Here is a 17,542-nt window from a genome sequence, read left to right as displayed (position 1 = left end):
TCAGTTACTCCCCATTCCAAAATTTTATCAATTTCCCTTTTTACTGCCTCTCTCTTAGACAATGGAACCGAGTATGAAGTCTTACAAAAGGATTGATGAGGATAAGTCTGAATGTGAAACTCAAATTCCATAACACTTCCTGGGCATTTGCTAAACATTTCCAAGTAGTTACATAATAATGAACATAATTCTCTCCTTTGACTTGATGTCAAAAACTCAGACTCCCATACTTTATTCTGGATTATATCCTCATCGATCGGTTCCTCTGTAGATTCGATTAAACAAATTTCATTTGTTACTTCATAATCATTCACTACACAACTAACCATTAGCTTTACACAATTCTGCTCCGTGACTACTCGACTCTTCATCAACGGAATAGCTACAGTCTCACTCCCGGAGTCTAAAGTGCATGTCCCTTCTTTCAAAGTAATCACCATTCCGGCTTTACACAAAAAATCGAATCCCCAAACGCAAGACACGGTCATTCCTTGAATTATCAGGAAGGTACATTCCATACCAGCCCCCTGAACTATAACATCAACTCGTGCCTGCTTTGTTACTCTCTGTGCTTTCGTATTAAACGCAACGGACACAGTGCATCCAGTCACAGTAAACGTTGACACTTTTCCTCCTCTGCTGAGCTATCTAAATCAGCCATGTGTCATAACGCTAACATTTGTACCAGTACCTACCAGTATTTCAACACTGGCATAGTTTAGCGATGCTTGTATCACCACTTGCCAAATTCGTCCTCGTTTATCAAGAATATTCGATTCCTCTTCATTTAACTCGTCTCTTATGTCCAAATCATTGTTGTATGTTAACATTATTACTAGTAAATGATACCTGCCCTTCTGTCCTTCCGGTGGGTCGTAAACGTCTACCAAAAGCACCCGGTTCTCAGAAACCGATTTTGGTTCCCTCCGTGAATTCAATGTCCTTATTTGCAATAGAGGCGTTGGTACAGCCTCATGTACGTTCTCCTCCCAGGCCTGCATCCTATCCGGATCCACTTCAGGGTTGTTGTTGTTGTAGTCTTCAGTCCTGAGACTGGTTTGATGCAGCTCTCCGTGCTACTCTATCCCGTGTAAGCTTCTTCATCTCCCAGTACGTACTGCAATCTACAATCTACTGAATCTGTTTAGTGTATTCATTTCTTGGTCTCCCTCTACGATTTTTACCCTCCACGCTGCCTCCAATGCTAAATTTGTGATCCCTTGATGCCTCAGAACATGTCCTAACAACCGGTCCCTTTTTCTCGTCAAGTTGTGCCACAAACTACTCTTCTCCCCAATTATATTCAATACCTCCTCATTAGTTATGTGATCTACCCATCTAATCTTCAGCATTCTTCTGTAGCACCACACTCCGAAAGCTATTCTCTTCTCGTCTAAATTATTTATCGTCCATGTTTCACTTCCATACATGGCTACACTCCATACAAATACTTACAGAAACGACTTCCTCACCCTTAAATCTATACTCGATGTTAACAAATTTCTCTTCTTGAGAAACGCTTTTCTTGCTATTGCCAGTCTGCATTTTATATCCTCTCTACTTCGACCATCATCAATTATTTTGCTCCCCAAATAGCAAAACTCCTTTACTACTTTAAGTGTCTCATTTCCTAATCTAACTCCATCAGCATCACCCGACTTAATTCGACTACATTCCATTATCCTCGTTTTGCTTTTGTTGATGTTCATCTTATTTCCTCCTTTCAAAACACTGTCCTTTGCTGTCTCTGACAGAATTACGATGTCATCGGCGAACTTCAAAGTTTTTGTTTCTTCTCCGTGGATTTTAGTACCTACTCGGAATTTTTCTTTTGTTTCCTTTACTGCTTGCTCAATATACAGATTGAATAACATCTGGGAGAGGCTGCAACGCTGTCTCACTCCCTTCCCAACTGCTGCTTCCCTTTCATGCCCCTCGACTCTTATAACTGCCACCTGGTTTCTGTACCAATTGTAAATAGCCTTTCGATCCCTGTATTTTACCCCTGCCACCTTTAGAATTTGAAAGAGAGTATTCTAGCCAACATTGTCAAAAGCTTTCTCTAAGCATACAAATGCTAGAAACGTTGGTTTGCCTTTCCTTAAACTTTCTTCTAACATAACTCGTAAAGATAGTATTGCCTCACGTGTTCCAATATTTCTATGGAATCCGTACTGAACTTCCCCGAGGTCGTCTTCTACCAGTTTTTCCATTCGTCTATAAAGAATTCGCGTTAGTATTTTGCAGCTGTGACTTATTAAACTGATAGTTCGGTAATTTCTTCAGGGTACCTACTACTTTTTCTTTTCCGGTTTGGCTTCCCAGTATTCATATAATACACATGTTTATCATTATCGTGAACCTTTGTAGTATAATGAAAATCGTATTTGTTCTGATTTTTTCCACTGATAGTTCTACGATATTCGCACGGTATTGGATTTTTTTTTCAGATAATTCGGGTTTAAAATTTTGTTCCGGTTGTTATCATAATGCCGACTACTGCGATCGTTGCTATGTTGCATGTGTAGTAGACCATGGATTGCCGTTCCGTATCTTGTTATCTTCTAAAATCATGTCAATGGAGTCAACTACAGCCAGGAATTGCTCCACATCAGTATCAGGAATGTTTATCAGCTTTTAGTGACTATGAACTGGATATCTCCTTTTAGAAATATGTATTACCTCTCGGTACGATATCGGCACTCCAATACCGAGTCTTGTCGATGTACTTTTAAAAGTACTGCCCAATAGAACTCTTGTTCCTATTGTAATATTCCGGCTGATAAACTTCCTTATGCAATTGTTCCTGTTTATTCTTAGACCAGTATTTTGACTGGAAACGTTGCTCGAATCACACACACGTGTTACAATATTCGCTGGTTCAAAGAGGTTCAAGTGGCTCTGAGCACTATGGGACTTAACATATGAGGTCATCAGTCCCCTAGAACTTAGAACTACGTAAACCTAACTAACCTAAGGTCATCACACACATCCATGCCTGAGGCAGGATTCGAACCTGCGACCATAGCGGTAGCGTGGTTCCAGACTGAAGCGCCTAGAACCGCTCCGCCACACAAGCCGGCCAATATTCGCTGGCCTCTGCCGCCCAAAGTGCACCTTCACCAGTGATTTTAGCCACGGTGAACTGCAGCTTGTCCTGCTCTGACCAGGTATGTGGAAAAACACCTGTAAACTGATATATAAAAATTCTGTAATGAATGTTGTCCTTTTCTGATGAGAAAGTCGGTAACTGCCGGCTTTTAAAGATGCTGGTTTCGACTTTCAAGCATGACACGCATCTTCTCTCCACAAAGGGATCTTGTTACCGCTCACAAAATTCACAAGACGTGTCAGGTATTATTCCATGATAATTGGACTTACTTTCACTTTTCAGCTTGTGGACCGAACGATGATTATCATTTAACATAGAATTTTATGATTTCTGGCCCAACTCGGACATTTTAAACACTACCAGTTGGTTGCTCCTTCAATATTCCTTCCATCACTTTTTCTTTGATTGCTCAAAACTTACCGGTAAACACTTTAACTAGTTCGTCGTGTTCTGACTGTTTTATTTTACTCCATTCTGACTGTTTCTCGTCGAGGCCATTATCAAATTTTTCCTCGACTTCTTTCGTTTTAATTTCAACCAACTCGTTAAGATCATCCTCCAACTTCAATGTTCGTTCCGTTAAAAATTTATCGATACCTTTACACGCATCCTTTTCAAACATTCACTTTTACAGACAAATAAGCAAGTTGCGCACCAGTTTTGAAACAATTGTTTTCGCACTTACTGATGCGAGTTGGCAAATCAATACGTCCCTGTGACATAATATCACATTTACTTTCAACCTCGATTATCTTCCACATTAGTTCAGATTTTAAATTACCAAGATCCTTGGACACCTTGTCGTCAAATTTCTTGAACTTGTCATCAATCTGGTTTTCCCAATTAATTTGTAAATTATCAAACCGCTGGTTTAATGCCTTCATATCCTGTTTCACTGAACCCATGTTTGTGTTTAACGCCCCCATGTTTGTTTGCAGTGAAGCTACATCGGTTTGCAATGAACTCACGTTTGTGTTCAGTGTTACTAACAAACCCGATATCTTAGCATCTAGACCCTTTATCAGTTCCTGAGACACATTAACTTAACTTGAGCCAGCACCTGTGGCCAGTGTTTCATTATGTGTGGCCATAACACTCGCTGCGTTTTCACTCGGATCTAATACGAGGTGCATTCAAGTTCTAAGGCCTCCGATTTTTTTTCTCCGGACTGGAAAGAGATAGAAACATGCGCATTGTTTTAAAATGAGGCGGCGTTCATTGTCAATACGTCCCAGAGATGGCAGCACCGTACGGATGATGGAATTTTACCGCCAGCGGCGAGAAGGAGAACTGTTTTAAATACTTAAAATGGCGACGTTTTCCTTTCTTGAACCGCCTGCAATCGTTCGTTTTCTGAATTTTCGTGGTGTGAAACCAATTGAAATTCATCGACAGTTGATGGAGACATGTGGTGATGGAGTTATGGATGTGTCTAAAGTGCGTTCGTGGTTGCGACAGTTGAATGAAGGCAGAACATAGTGGGACAACAAACCGAAACAACCTCGTGCTCGCACAAGCCGGTCTGACGACATTATCAGGAGATTGGAGAGAATTATTTTGGGGGATCACCGAATGACTGTTGAACAGATCACCTCCAGAGTTGGCATTTCTGTGGGTTCTGTGCACACAATCCTGCATGACGACCTGAAAACGCGAAAAGTGTCATCCAGGTGGGTGCCACGAATGCTGACGGACGAGCACATGGCTGCCCGTGTGGCATGTTGCCAAGCAATGTTGGTGCGCAACGACAACATGAATGGGACTTTCTTTTCGTCGGTTGTGACAATGGATGAGACGTGGATGCCATTTTTCAATCCAGAAACAAAGTGCCAGTCAGCTCAATGGAAGCACACAGATTCATTGGCACCAAAAAAATTTCGGGTAACCGCCAGTGCTGAGAAAATGATGGTGTCCATGTTCTGGGACAGCGAGGGCGTAATCCTTACCCACTGCGTTCCAAAGGGTACTACGGTAACAGGTACATCCTACGAAAATGTTTTGAAGAACAAACTCCTTCCTACACTGCTACAAAAACGGCCGGGAAGGGCTGCGCGTGTGCTGTTTCACCAAGACAACGCACCCGCACATCGGGCTAATGTTACGCAACAGTTTCTTCGTGATAACAACTTTGAAGTGATTCCTCATGCTCCCTGCTCACCTGACGTGGCTCCTAGTGACTTTTGGCTTTTTCCAACAATGAAAGACACTCTCCGTGGCTGCACATTCACTAGCCGTGCTGCTATTGCCTCAGCGATTTTCCAGTGGTCAAAACAGACTCCTAAAGAAGCCTTCGCCGCTGCCATGGAATCATAGCGTCAGCGTTGTGAAAAATGTGTACGTCTGCAGGGCGATTACGTCGAGAAGTAACGCCAGTTTCATCGATTTCGGGTCAGTAGTTAATTAGAAAAAAAATCGGAGGCCTTAGAACTTGAAGGCACCTCGTACATGTAATTCTAACTCTCACATACTTATTTCAGGACATGCCTCACACTGAGGCTGCTCACTTTCGTTACCATTATCACTATTATCCAAACATCCATACTAGCTTTATATTTTCCCTCTTTCTATTCATTTTGTAGTCCATAATATTTTACGCCGTTCTAATGTTCAGTTTATCAACATATAAAGACTACAATAACCAACTTGAACGTAGTTTACTTTTCATACCTGTAGTTATCGCACACTCTTCAAATACCTCTTCCGTTGCTCCTTAACTTGTGGCATTGCGACGAGAGGTCTGCTACTCTGCCACGTACTCGAAGCCGTCAGGGTGGGCACCAAACGCATCCTCTCTTGCCCTTGTGTCCTTCGTCGTCGTCGTCGGTAGTGGTTAGGGTTTGTTTGGTTCTCTCTTCTTTCTTCTTTACACGCTCGGCAAATCTTCAGGGTCGTATGTTCGAGGAAGTGGGGAGGGGAACATCTTATTACCTTTCGAAATCATTATATATATCAATACATTAAGAACTTCTAATTTATAGCCTTCGTTCAAGTACGGCAGGAAACGAAAAAAAAGTGTCACTGTTTAAAAGTGGTAACATCGATATGAAATTGTAGTTTCTACAGTTGGTCGTCTACTGAAATGAGACGCAACACATGAATTGTCTTTTCATGTAACTGTAGTTTATTGAGGTCCCGATTTGGCTAAAAAAATCACATTCATTCGGAACTCAATCATGATTAATGCCAATTTTTATAGTGCTCGCGTATGTATGGGATTTTCAACTTATTACTCCGTTCCAGCTACACGTAACCCAAGACTGTTGATAAGTTGCTAAGCAACCACACAATCAAATCTAATTCCCGAAATTTGGCTTTTCTCTCGCGAATTGATTATCTTTCGTAATAGATAATTAAAAGTCAGTTCAGAATCTTATGCTTTCTCAATAAAACTTCCGATCTAATTATTATCGGTAATAATTCTCCGTTTCAAGCGAAGTCTACATTGATACTGTAGCACGATCCCTTGTAACATATGCCGCGCCTTGCGCCTCGCTGATAAAGTCCGCAAGATGTGACCTTTATTTGGACAGCAAGTGTATTCATTTTTGTTTCCCCCTCTATCTCTCTCACTCTTTTTACCACTCAAAGGACTCAATAATTAATTAGAATTGCCCTCTACGCAATCAATTAGGACCAAAACACTGAAATTCGCTTGTCGCGCACCAGAGTAACCTGATAGAGTGCCAACATCTCTGTCTTTATCAAAGAAAAAATATACTTCTTCATTGTCAAGTCTATGTCAAATCACTATTATATGACTGTGAATACTTACTCATATCATTCACAATTATTTCAATAGCTTTCAAATAATTAATCAAATAAAAAACCACAAATATTACTATCGCGGTACATACAATACGTTTCGATACATCAAAAACATTTCGATTCAGCGCGACGTCACGTATTAACACTTGCTGTTACTCTACGAACCCAACATGACACTACAGATTTCTCGGAATCGAAACCTCACTGTTAAATCGATTGAAACCTTATGTAAAGTTACAATGTACATCACATTTACCTATTTTCATCCCATTCAGATAATTCGTCCTTAGTGCTTCATTTTTTGTCTCCTAGAACGTATTTCTTGTTTTACGCTTGATCTACTTCACTATGATAACTTTTTTTAACATCCAGAAGTCAAGGGTAAAGGGAGAAAGAGAGGATGGCAGTAAAAATTCCTCCACAACTTGCATTGGGCTACTTGCATAACAGAACACTGTTCTCTGTTTTTAATTCAAGTACTACTAACCGTCGTAATTTCTCACGTGCAGTACGTGCTTTTTATTGGGGATTTTGGGTACACAAAAGAAACATTGAAAGACCGAAGAAGAGAAAGCTCGATAATGTTACGGGTCATGGTGGCGCCTGGCGCCACAGAATCGAGTGCAGTAGAAGATTATTGGAGATGGTTTCATTCAGTAGCGTGTGGATAACAGCCCATGAAGAAGAAAAGGTTACGATTGGTGACGACAGTCGGAGGTACAAGGGTCACTTCCAGCATTTTTGGCCACCCAGAGCTTGTGCTGGTCCGAATTTGCTCTTCACAGGAAAGGTGCAAGTTCGCCTAGGGCTAGCTGCCTTGTGGTCCAGTTTCTTGAGGTGAAGGTGTCAGCAAAGTGTGTGGATCAGAATTCTGTAGCGCATATCAAGGATCGACTGAAGAGCTTCTGTACATCTATATGTACAGTTTGTGGTTCACTGCCAATGGGAATAGCAGTTTCGATGTCCTTGTGGTAAGTAGAGTTATGTAGTTACTAATTACGCACCTGAGATTAATAAAGGCTGCTGTTATGACAATTCACAAAAGCTGATGGTCCGCAGTATTTCCCAACCGTCTTGCGTATTAAGCGCTAGCATAGCATAACAGTGTGACCGTTATACACTTCTGTCAACATAGTATCCCCATTTACGATGACAAAGCAAAGCCATCGTAGGATCGCTGTCCTCCTTGTTGTGTCTAGAAATCCTACATATTCAGTTCGCTAGAAAAACAAACAACTCGTATTAATGAGTTTTATCACAAACTAGACAATTACAATACTTAACTTTCATAGATGTGCCGCAAGCAAAGAGCGACATACAAAATAGTCTTCTTCAGAATAGACAAACACAAGTCCTTGCTACATAGAGATTCCTAATGAACTGGCTTTTGCTGACGCTGCTGTCGAAGTGAGCTGCCAACAGTCGGGAGCGGTGCTTATGTCCTCTTCACCTAGTGGAGCTGCTGTCGCGTTGTCGTCCTGGAGGGAGGTCCGGTAAGCGTGCGATTGACTGATCTCTTCTCATAGCCATCTCTTCCCCGTCGTTCCCCACTGGCGTGCCGCGTCGATTTTACGCCATAATACTCCTAATACTACATGAAACAACATTTCCATGGATATGGCCACATAAATACCTATAAAAATATATGAAATGTATACAGGCTGATTCAGCTGCCCTTATCCCTGTCGTGTTTAGCAAACCGCAATGTTATACTTGGCCTTTCATATTCTCTCGCTTGCTACGAGCAAACTATTAGTCGTGGCCTACAGGGAAAACGTGAACTACATTAAATTGCCTACGAAAATGTGTTGTTGATTATTTCTGTAGGACTAATTATTTGCACATAGCGAGCGAGAGAAAACGAAAATCTCGCGCGTGGCCAGTTATAACACTGCGGGTTGCATAAAATGGCAGCGTTAGGGACAGCTGAATCACCCTGTATTTATGGAAAATTAATTATGTTCACAAAAACGTATCGGCTTCATATTTTTTGTACTGCTACTTAGCACAACAGAAAACAAAATAGACGGAAAATTAACGAAGTATGAATATGAATTCAGACATCGCAATTGACACATGCCTTATTCTACACTCCTGGAAATGGAAAAAAGAACACATTGACACCGGTGTGTCAGACCCACCATACTTGCTCCGGACACTGCGAGAGGGCTGTACAAGCAATGATCACACGCACGGCACAGCGGACACACCAGGAACCGCGGTGTTGGCCGTCGAATGGCGCTACCTGCGCAGCATTTGTGCACCGCCGCCGTCAGTGTCAGCCAGTTTGCCGTGGCATACGGAGCTCCATCGCAGTCTTTAACACTGGTAGCATGCCGCGACAGCGTGGACGTGAACCGTATGTGCAGTTGACGGACTTTGAGCGAGGGCGTATAGTGGGCATGCGGGAGGCCGGGTGGACGTACCGCCGAATTGCTCAACACGTGGGGCGTGAGGTCTCCACAGTACATCGATGTTGTCGCCAGTGGTCGGCGGAAGGTGCACGTGCCCGTCGACCTGGGACCGGACCGCAGCGACGCACGGATGCACGCCAAGACCGTAGGATCCTACGCAGTGCCGTAGGGGACCGCACCGCCACTTCCCAGCAAATTAGGGACACTGTTGCTCCTGGGGTATCGGCGAGGACCATTCGCAACCGTCTCCATGAAGCTGGGCTACGGTCCCGCACACCGTTAGGCCGTCTTCCGCTCACGCCCCAACATCGTGCAGCCCGCCTCCAGTGGTGTCGCGACAGGCGTGAATGGAGGGACGAATGGAGACGTGTCGTCTTCAGCGATGAGAGTCGCTTCTGCCTTGGTGCCAATGATGGTCGTATGCGTGTTTGGCGCCGTGCAGGTGAGCGCCACAATCAGGACTGCATGCGACCGAGGCACACAGGGCCAACACCCGGCATCATGGTGTGGGGAGCGATCTCCTACACTGGCCGTACACCACTGGTGATCGTCGAGGGGACACTGAATAGTGCACGGTACATCCAAACCGTCATCGAACCCATCGTTCTACCATTCCTAGACCAGCAAGGGAACGTGCTGTTCCAACAGGACAATGCACGTCCGCATGTATCCCGTGCCACCCAACGTGCTCTAGAAGGTGTAAGTCAACTACCCTGGCCAGCAAGATCTCCGGATCTGTCCCCCATTGAGCATGTTTGGGACTGGATGAAGCGTCGTCTCACGCGGTCTGCACGTCCAGCACGAACGCTGGTCCAACTGAGGCGCCAGGTGGAAATGGCATGGCAAGCCGTTCCACAGGACTACATCCAGCATCTCTACGATCGTCTCCATGGGAGAATAGCAGCCTGCATTGCTGCGAAAGGTGGATATACACTGTACTAGTGCCGACATTGTGCATGCTCTGTTGCCTGTGTCTATGTGCCTGTGGTTCTGTCAGTGTGATCATGTGATGTATCTGACCCCAGGAATGTGTCAATAAAGTTTCCCCTTCCTGGGACAGTGAATTCACGGTGTTCTTATTTCAATTTCCAGGAGTGTATTTCTCTTCTCAAAGTTTACAGCTATATCCATACAGTTAAAGACTTCAATATTGCGTGTTTTCGTTACGTAATGTGTTTGAGCATAATCGACTTGTAATTGTTATGTAACATTTTATTATATAAAGCGTAAGTGATGAGTGCTAGATTTTACATTTATTGCCTAATGTCATGACGAAAGATTCTCTGTGTGTTGAATGCATCATCGTTTCAAATACTTGGTATCCCACGCACGGAAATCTTTCTGTCTGTCTTTAACCTAGGCTTTGCTGTTCAGTGATGAGAAGATTCACCAGGAACGACGCCGTGGTTCGGATTCTACATTAGGTCGCTGGTCTCCTTTCCGCGGTTGGGTGACTGGGGTAAGCGACGAACACGCAAATCGCCGAAAAGCCGCCTAATTTAAAACTGGCATTAAGATTATGAGCCTCATGGAATTATTACGCACTAGTCTATCTTGTGAACACTACTCAGGTTTTTCCTGACGATGGCCTAATAAGAAGAAACATGATGTTAGTAGAACAAAAACGCAGTTTGGTTGATTTTCAGCTTTAAATATGAAATTCTTCGATCAAGAAGCGATGAAAGTATCAGTGAATACGATTTAGTGAATCATTTTGAAGGTATTGACTGTAGGAGAAACTTTGAAATTCTAAGGGCATCAAGAATAAAATACAGGGAGACTGTACGAGATTATTTGAAATTCTAAAGGCATGAGAGATAAAATACAGGGAGCGAGAGATTATCTACAACTTGGATAAGAAATTGCACTACCCTTTAAAGAGTCGAAGGACATGACGGAAGTAATTGTTGAGAAACGGGTGACACAGGGTTGTACTCCATTACCAATGCTATAAAATTCTGTGTGTAGGTCTGAATGATGATTCTGTAATTCAAAAATTAAGTGCCCCGCAGGGAGTTCATCGAACCACCTTCAAGCTACACTCCTGGAAATTGAAATAAGAACACCGTGAATTCATTGTCCCAGGAAGGGGAAACTTTATTGACACATTCCTGGGGTCAGATACATCACATGATCACACTGACAGAACCACAGGCACATAGACACAGGCAACAGAGCATGCACAATGTCGGCACTAGTACAGTGTATATCCACCTTTCGCAGCAATGCAGGCTGCTATTCTCCCATGGAGACGATCGTAGAGATGCTGGATGTGTCCCCTCGACGATCACTAGTGGTGTACGGCCAGTGTAGGAGATCGCTCCCCACACCATGATGCCGGGTGTTGGCCCTGTGTGCCTCGGTCGTATGCAGTCCTGATTGTGGCGCTCACCTGCACGGCGCCAAACACGCATACGACCATCATTGGCACCAAGGCAGAAGCGACTCTCATCGCTGAAGACGACACGTCTCCATTCGTCCCTCCATTCACGCCTGTCGCGACACCACTGGAGGCGGGCTGCACGATGTTGGGGCGTGAGCGGAAGACGGCCTAACGGTGTGCGGGACCGTAGCCCAGCTTCATGGAGACGGTTGCGAATGGTCCTCGCCGATACCCCAGGAGCAACAGTGTCCCTAATTTGCTGGGAAGTGGCGGTGCGGTCCCCTACGGCACTGCGTAGGATCCTACGGTCTTGGCGTGCATCCGTGCGTCGCTGCGGTCCGGTCCCAGGTCGACGGGCACGTGCACCTTCCGCCGACCACTGGCGACAACATCGATGTACTGTGGAGACCTCACGCCCCACGTGTTGAGCAATTCGGCGGTGCGTCCACCCGGTCTCCCGCATGCCCACTATACGCCCTCGCTCATAATCCGTCAACTGCACATACGGTTCACGTCCACGCTGTCGCGGCATGCTACCAGTGTTAAAGACTGCGATGGAGCTCCGTATGCCACGGCAAACTGGCTGACACTGACGGCGGCGGTGCACAAATGCTGCGCAGCTAGCGCCATTCGACGGCCAACACCGCGGTTCCTGGTGTGTCCGCTGTGCCGTGCATGTGATCATTGCTTGTACAGCCCTCTCGCAGTGTCCGGAGCAAGTATGGTGGGTCTGACACACCGGTGTCAATGTGTTCTTTTTTCCATTTCCAGGAGTGTATTTCTTTGTCGTTCCACTCTCGAACAGAGTGCGGGAAAAACGAACACTTCAGTATTTACCTTCAGTATTTCTTCATATGTAGGTGTCTTCCAACAAAATATTTTCACATTCAGAAAAAAAAGTTGATAATTGAGATTTCATAAGAAGATCCTGCCACGACGAAAAAATCCTTTGTTGCAGTGATTGCCAGCCCTATCTGAAATTAATCAAGAATCAGAGTCATCCTTGAGATGAAGTGCTGAATGTACTGTATGCAACGGAATTACTAAGGCCTTAATTTCCTGGGTGTAAAAATGAATCTAAGGGTGTGGAGCTGGCATAATATTTATAATGTGTAGGTAATGACTGGGATAGTAAACTCAAGGTTAAGTTAGTCTGTGCAATATGGTTTATTGTAATGCGACCAAAGACAGTTATATGGACAAGAACTTTACTAAGATTTACCTTACAATGAGAACTGAAAAGTGAAGCTTTTAGTTATCAAAGTTACCGAAAGAGATGGAGCTGTATGAAAATGTAGATGTAATCTGTGAAATAGATACAGTAATCTGTGTTTGACGATCACAACGAGTGTTTGTCAGGAGCAAACACCCACAAATCTTAAAGAATGCACTGACGAATATGACACAGTAACGGCTAGCTGATGTGCGTAGTGTATATAGTCTCAAAAGATCGAGTAAGGAAGACCAATTGCGTCCTAATCCAACACTTAATTTGCCATATGACCTCCACAACTAAGGCGATGTGGAATCGTATATGTAGACGACTACATGAATCTGTGTCACTAAGACCAATACTAAACAGTAGCTCGTTCGTTGGAATCAAGTTACTGACTACCTATCACCAAGAGGACGCGACGAGCATTGGCCAAATCGGAAGACTGATGTTCCACCAAACTGTCGCCCAGTTCCTTTGCAGCGATCCTCTTTCAACGAGGTTCGGGCAAGGGACTGCTTTCCAACGAGTCTGTAGGAATTTCATGGTGAGGACGGGTCTCTATAAGATGTCAACCCCTAAATAGCTGCCGGCCGGAGTGGCCAAGCGGTTCTAGGCTCTTCAGTCTGGAACTGCGCGACCGCTACGGCTGCAGGTTCGAATCCTGCCTGGAGCATGGATGTGTGTGACGTCCTTAGGTTAGTTAGGTTTAAGTAGCTCTAAGTTCTAGGGGACTGATGACATCAGATGTTAAGTCCCATAGTACTCAGAACCTTTGAACTATATGAACCCTAAATAGCTAACCGCAAGATAGAAGTGACGAATGTGTTTGAACTTATAATTTATACCACCAACATCAATAGGGGGTTCAGGTGTCGCAGGACTGACACAAAAGAACAAAGGAGACGTGAAGGCGTGAGTTTCTTGAGTTATCATCAAAACAGTACGTTGCACAGTTGCTGTCGTTTTTTTGCCATCATCGAGGGAAGCGGATAAACTTGAGCTAGGTAATAAGCTTTGCATGAGACATATGTATCCAGTATTCAGAGTTTCTGGAGCAGAGTAAGAGAACGCCTTTCATGTTCTTGTATCGCTCTCTGAATTTCTTCCGTAACTACTTCCAGTTGAGCGTCACCATTTTGAGTGGGCAACGATGATGATGATACCGATAGACGTATGCCGAGCCATCACAGTAGTCCATGGAACAACAGCGTCATCAAAACCTCGAGAAGTATGGAGAATGCATATACCTTTATTAAGTAGAGCACCGGAACACCGACAATAATAGTCGATTACAGCCTTCAGTCGAAGTAAAGTGCCCTCCGCCACACACCGTTGGGTGGCTTGCGGAGTATAAATGTAGATGTACATGTAGATCTCAGCAGAATTACGGAGTAGAACCATCAGGTAACCGCGTATGCGCGAACAGCTATAGTCCCTCCGGAAAGCGCCCAACCTTTCAACTGGGATGCTGGCATCCCAAGTAGGGGCTCCAGAGACAACACAAACAAAGTCATTACCAGCACACTTCCTTGAGGCACTCCCTGCCACCCGAGACACAGCGTTATCGTAACTGCGCGGACTACCTCGCCACGCCTCGCGGCCGACTCACACTCCTATCGAGCGCCACCTATCAGCAGTCCCTGTCCATTTTCTCCATGTTCGCTCTCTGAGATCCACACAGGAGTTCGGACGTATTTGTGCATCCGCACTGAATAAGGTGAATCCATTGCCACGTAGGACAATCAAACTATATGATTGTATGGGGTCTGTTCTTTCGCACATGTCCGGATGCATAAACACGTCCGACCTCCTATGGGAATCTCACATTAGCGAACATGGACAGGGACTGCAGATAGGTGGCGCTCGATGGGAGTGTGAGTCGCCCGTGAGTCGTGAAGAGGTAGTCCGCGCAGCTACGATAACGCCGTGTCCCTGGTGGCGCAGAGGTTACCACACCCGCCTAGGGATCACAGACTTCGGTCTCAGGTCTGGTATACATTTCTTACTCGTCGCCACTGATTCTGCTTCGTATCTCGTCCTGATGCAGTTGGAAACAGTGATCGCCTCTCCTCTCTTTCTTCTTCCCTCTGCACCTTCATTTTACATAAAATGTATAACAGCTACGGATTTTGCGTTTTGTCTGTCCTTCCGACATGTCCGAAATAACAAACACCATGAAATCATACTGTTTAAGCTTATACACCTCACAATTGAGTAATTCATTTATTAATAATATTTTGCGCCCATAAACAGCGAAATGCAAGCAAGCTAATGAACCGAATGTATTCCCCTTTTTTGTAAAACGGTTTCCACCAAGTGCTGTGTCCTCCAGACGTCATTCCTAAGGTTACTGTCGGTGCTGATTCACGCACTAGTTAGCCTTGCATTACAGGTAACCTGAAATGTTAAGAAGCTTGCTGTGAGCTAGTAGTCAGCTCTGCTCTTATGTCTGTCTACTAAGTAGGTCAGTGCTGCTTTGTTAAATTTTTAGGAAAGCTAGGAGGTGATTATCTGCCCACGCATATCACTTAACAAGCTACCAGCGCACAGCACCCACTCAAACGTTCCGTCTTCTGGAAGAAAGGCTTTCTATTTTGGTCGTTAACACATCACTCCATAAATGGACACTGACCAGTCCACGTGGCAGTCCATGCGGCAGAGTGTCATCCACATCCTCGCAAGGGTGTGGGGATCCTACCTGCTGTTCCTTCTATCTCTGTTTCTAAGAAGTCCTGTGAGCCCATAGGCTCTGTGACTTGTTCTGGTATCAGAGTATATTAACTGTCCCATATTTACAGCGCTCATCACTCAAAAAGCTAGCCCATAAAGTAACTGACTGTACCTAGAACCTTGTTAGGCTACAAGAGGTTATGAAGAGTAAGTGAAATCTGCCCGTACGAACTTTGTGATAGCACGACTCCCGTTAAATTAATTAATCTCCCCTTTCATAATTAAACGTTAATTAAACAAAGAGGATAGCCAAAGAGGTTGCCACATTCCAGTGCTAATATTTCCCACGCCCGCAAACTGGGGAGAGCTCCTCCCACTTGTGCCACGTAGTATTGCGAACAGCTACGTAACACAGTGGATTGAGGAGGCGTAAATATTTTGGCCATCTTGATGCGTGAACCCATGTGGTTTCTGATGTAGTCGTACTGAGCCACCGGCATGTTACGGCGTGTACATTGACCTATCAGTCCAGATGACCACTTTTCACAGTTCGATTGCCTGACGTTTGCAGTATTGCTACCATGATAACCTATTTGGGATGTGATATGTGGTGAGTTACGGAGCACGTTTGGGATAACGTAACCCATTATACATAGTGTTACAAAAAGTTACGGCCAAACTTTCAGGAAACATTCCTCACACACAAAAAAAGAAAATATTTTATGTGGACATGTGTCCGGAAACGCTTACTTTCCATGTTAGAGCTCATTTTATTACTTCTCTTCAAATCACATTAATCGTGGAATGGAAACACACAGCAACAGAACGTACCAGCGTGACTTCAAACACTTTGTTACAGGAAATGTTCAAAATATCCTCCGTTAGCGAGGATACATGCATCCACCCTCCGTCGCATGGAATCCCTGATGCGCTGATGCAGCCCTGGAGAATGGTGTATTGTATCACAGCCGTCCACAATACGAGCACGAAGAGTCTCTCCATTTGGTACCGGGGTTGCGTAGACAAGAGCTTTCAAATGCCCCCATAAATGAAAGTCAAGAGGGTTGAGGTCAGGAGAGCGTGGAGGCCATGGAATTGGTCCGCCTCTACCAATCCATCGGTCACCGAATCTGTTGTTGAGAAGCGTACGAACACTTCGACTGAAATGTGCAGGAGCTCCATCGTGCATGAACCACATGTTGTGTCGTACTTGTAAAGGCACATGTTCTAGCAGCACATGTAGAGTATCCCGTATGAAATCATGGCGGTGAATCGAGGAAGTACAGTACATACTGACGAAACTAAAATGAGCTCTAACATGAAAATTAAGCGTTTCCGGACACATGTCCACATAACATCTTTTCTTTATTTGTGTGTGAGGAATGTTTCCCGAAAGCTTGGCCATACCCTTTTGTAACTCCCTGTATATGACGGTAGTATCTGTTCCCGAAAGAACAGTTACCGCATATCACCATGCTTCTTTGCTAAAATGAAATAGTAATTAAATGGACAGCCTAGGTGCAAACAGGCGTTGAGGTACTTCATTGGGGTCATGTTGAAAATGTGTGCCCCGACCGGGACTCGAACCCGGGATCTCCTGCTTACATGGCAGACGCTCTATCCATCTGAGCCACCGAGAGCAGAGAGGATAGCGCGCCTGCAGGGACTTATCCCTTGCACGCTCCCGGTGAAACCCACATTCCTAACATGTCCAAACCACGACATTCGTAGTGCGCCTAATATATATATATATATGCCCATCATACTCATTACTCTGTAATGCAAGGTATCAATTGAATTGTGATCATACCTACGTGGGTGTCAGAATGATCCGCATCGACTGGTCTTGATCTATAGTAAGGTAGCTTCCCATCTGCTCATATGCCATAACAAAAACTGTAGCACAACAGATTAATGAGGAGGTGGGTGGCCCTAGCACACTCGAGACAAGAATGTTGTAAATCACAACTGCTCATACGAGG

General features: G+C 44.5%; 1 non-coding gene across 1 annotated transcript; it reads right to left on the bottom strand.

Moving 5' to 3' along the window:
* Positions 1-17,126: 17,126 nt before the first annotated feature.
* Trnat-ugu (transfer RNA threonine (anticodon UGU)) lies at positions 17,127-17,201 on the bottom strand. The gene has a single exon. It is a non-coding gene; the product is annotated as a tRNA-Thr (tRNA).
* Between the last annotated feature and the right edge of the window lie 341 nt (positions 17,202-17,542).

Source organism: Schistocerca serialis, chromosome 2, assembly GCF_023864345.2.
Source record: "Schistocerca serialis cubense isolate TAMUIC-IGC-003099 chromosome 2, iqSchSeri2.2, whole genome shotgun sequence".
Lineage (NCBI taxonomy): Eukaryota > Metazoa > Arthropoda > Insecta > Orthoptera > Acrididae > Schistocerca > Schistocerca serialis.
The sequence above is the reverse complement of the archived record's forward strand: the minus strand, read 5'-3'. Positions and strand labels throughout refer to the sequence as shown.